Source organism: Mastomys coucha, unplaced genomic scaffold (assembly GCF_008632895.1).
Source record: "Mastomys coucha isolate ucsf_1 unplaced genomic scaffold, UCSF_Mcou_1 pScaffold17, whole genome shotgun sequence".
Taxonomy (NCBI): Eukaryota; Metazoa; Chordata; class Mammalia; order Rodentia; family Muridae; genus Mastomys; species Mastomys coucha.
In genome coordinates, this window is record NW_022196899.1 from 31,854,227 (window position 1) to 31,857,680 (window position 3,454).

The 3,454-nt window shown below is 39.4% G+C and overlaps 1 long non-coding RNA gene across 1 annotated transcript in view; it reads right to left on the reverse strand.

Moving 5' to 3' along the window:
* Positions 1-349: 349 nt before the first annotated feature.
* The window catches only part of LOC116094803, a 23,045-nt gene continuing 19,940 nt past the window's right edge, over positions 350-3,454 (reverse strand). Inside the window, exon 3 of the long non-coding RNA XR_004120323.1 lies at positions 350-493. This is a non-coding gene — a long non-coding RNA (uncharacterized LOC116094803). The remainder of the gene's footprint in view (positions 494-3,454) is intronic.

Below are 3,454 nucleotides of genomic sequence, written 5' to 3' on the forward strand. Positions count from 1 at the left end.
TTGAGACATGGGGATCTTGGTTCCAGATGCATAAGATGTGTAAGGTTTTAAAGATAAGATGGCAGATGTAGGAGAGTTCATGATTTGTTATAATACTAAACTAATGATAATATGGAAAGAAGCAGGTGCCAACTGTGCAGTGATCAATATAAATCATGAGTGATTTTAGCCAAATGGTTGCATTCTCATTATTAGACAAGAAATGGAGATTAAGGATGTGCTAGATGATCAGTTAGCTCTTCAGCTTCTCCATCATGTGTGAGGTGCTTTCGAGTGACCAGAGTCTACCAAGTCTGGGAAATATGATTTAGTGTTTATTATGTGACTGGATAAGGTTCTCTACCTTTTCAAAATCTCCACAACTTCTTCATATTCAGCAGAGATGGTCACGTTCTGTGTCACAAAAGCTGCTTGGATCAGTTTTGGTCAGTGCCCATTGGTCGGGGTTGAGGTTTGTTCCAGAATGAGTTACTCCCTAATTCAGTTGCTGACTCTGTCCAAACACAAAGAGAATGACAGCCCTTTAAAGCTTTTCTCCATCATGTGACATTTAGATCTGTCTTATACCAGCAAGAGCTTAGCTGATCCATGTGTCAATTACATAGAAGGAGTACTCTATATAGCCAAGAATGTCCTTGAACTTTCCCATCCTCCTGTATTTCCCTCCCAAGTGCTGGATTATGGATGTGTATCACAATACTTGCCCTGTACAGTGCAGAGGATCAAACCCAAGGCTTCAGAGGGAACACTCTATCAATGGGGCTTCTTCCCTTGACTTCCTTTTTATGGTCAAATCTTTTTTTTATCTGTTATATGAAGATCCGTGGTAAATTCTTGGTCTAGCCAAACAATCTAGGATGACTTCCCCATTTCAATTTTCCTAACGGAGCACAGCTGCCAAGTACACATAGCCACAGTTTACAAAGATTAGGACTTGGCTCACATGGGACAACATCATTAAATGTGTGGCATGAAGTGACATGTTAGTATTAGTTCTGTGCTAATTAAAGAGCAGGAAATGATTTTATGTTGCTTTGGTATACACTAGGCAGACCCCTCTCTAAAAATGTGTTTGTATATGTGTCTGTGTGTATTTGTTTGTGTATGTGAATGTGTGTGTGTGTGTGTGTGTGTGTGTGTATTTCTGGACATTGAACCCAAGGTGTTTTGCATATTACCCAAGTGCTGTACCACTGAGTCACATCTCCAGCTCCTAACTGTGTTTTTGTTAGTCTGATGGAGAAGAAGCAGGAAGTACATTTGTGATAGGAAAGTGGTTAACCAACATAGTTTCTTTCTGCACTGCTGTTTCTTTCTTAATCATGCCAACAGCATGGTATGGATGCATGGATACTCTAGAAATGGGTTCTTTTCCATGGAAATGGAGGGAAAAGATTTTCCCTCTGTTCCAGAAAGATTGAAGCTTATTGCAGGACATAAAGTATCAGTGTTGACGATGGAGATGTCTAAAGTAGGAGGGAGATTGCTCTGATCATCATAAAATATGTGCCAGTATTTTTGATCTTGGAAAAATCTAAGGCATTGGCCCAGGAGGCAATATTTTTAACCCTGGTGGCCCAAACCACAAATTCCGACTACTTAATTACATTGTGCATGGAGTGTCCTCCCAAGCATTCCAAAACTCGGGTGCTTTTCATTTCCGACCCTAAACTGCTCAGGAGTTGTACTATTGTTATTACTTAACATTCTTGAGAACAGACAGATGCCCTATTTGAAAGAGGAATATGTACTTCCTGTCGGATGAGCTAATGATCTACAATCTGGTTGTCATATTCCATCTCTACCCTTGAACAAAAGAAAAGCATTAAAGGAAACATAAGAAAGGAAACAGTGAAAGAAAAAAAAAAAGACAAGGCATCCTTTCTGGTTGAAACACATGCCAGCTCATGTGGCAAGCAGTCCACTTGTGTGACTTTGGCCTGGCTGATGTGTGAATCTGAGCAAAACCAATAAAACACTGTGTTGGTGTTGCAAGTCGATGAAGTTATTGTTTTCCTAATAGTATGACTGGGATTTGTTGAGGGAGGATGGGATGGGCAATTTCTGGATGAAAACAGTATCCCCACTTAAAGGAGCACTGTTGTACATTACAGGATTCTGTTCATAATGTCTTCATTTCTTTATAAATACTTTTTCACATAGCACTCACACTTTTAACATAGAAATCCACTTATTGTTTGTAGCATATAACAATTACAAAGTTCTTTTAAAATGATTTGGAAATTTAGGTAGTCAGAAGGCAGCACAGCAGTGATTTGTGCATTTTAATTTTCTACTTTCTTGTACTTCAGCTGAGGAGCCAGGTCTTCCTTTGAGACAAATCCTTTTAATTGTGCTTGGAATCTGTACTTCAGGTGTGCTTCAGGTAAGTCTACCTTCTACCTGGCCTTCTCTTTTACAACTTCAGTCTCTTCATGTCTACTTTGCTTGTATTATTCTTATGCATAAAAACATGATATGTTTCTCTCATGAAGAATGGTAAATAACATTTTGAAAAGGGATGTATTTTCTGTTTGCATTTTCTAAGCAGGACTCTGTCTCCTCCTTCTAGAATGACTGGTCTGCCTTTGACCATTAGACTTGCTGAGGCTAAGAGGCAGTGACCCTGAAGCAGTTACTTTTTAGCTATTGACTCTGGAATAAAATCACTGGAGTTCTCAGTAAGACCACATTCTCAAAGTAAAGCTTGTTTGGGAGGAAAGAAGTTTCTAGAACTTTTAGCTATGGTACTTGAATATTCGATTTACTAGGGAAGAAAAGAGATATTTTCTATTTAATTTTCTGCTTGCCAAATGAGGCGATACCATGAAGGAAGTCCACCACAGCACCTTCCTAGCACTGTTACAGGGCCAGGTGTGGGTGAAGTGAAAAACACCTATTCCTGAGCCAAATCCAAGAGTGATGGCTGTTACTGCAAAGTGTCAAAAGCAGAACAAAGTCTAAACCACTCTGTCTGTGTCTTTAAGAGGAGGTACATACCCAGGCTCCTCCCCAGTCAAAAGCCTACCCAGTCCAGAAGTTAGCATGCAATTTGAAGGAGGTACCTCTTTCCAATTTCAAGAGAAAAAAGTCTTTCCTCCCTTATAAAAGACATCATTGGAAGAAAGAGGAGGATGTTACAAATGATTATGATGGGAAATTGGAGCTTTAATAATTTTTTATCCAAGATTTTATATCAATAACAATCCCTTCAGAACATCCAAGACTGACATACATTTATCTTTCAAGTTGAAGTTTAGCCTTTATCTACTCAGGGTGAGGTGGTGGGTATTTGTCTATATTTTTCCCCCTCTAGCTGATTAAATGTTCTAAAGCAGAAAGGGAGCCCTTTTATATTGCACTTAAGATCTTGTGTGTGAGTCAGATACTGTCAGAGCCTCTCAGGAGATAGCTATATTTAGGTTGGCTTGCCCTTCCTTCAGTCCCTGCTCCA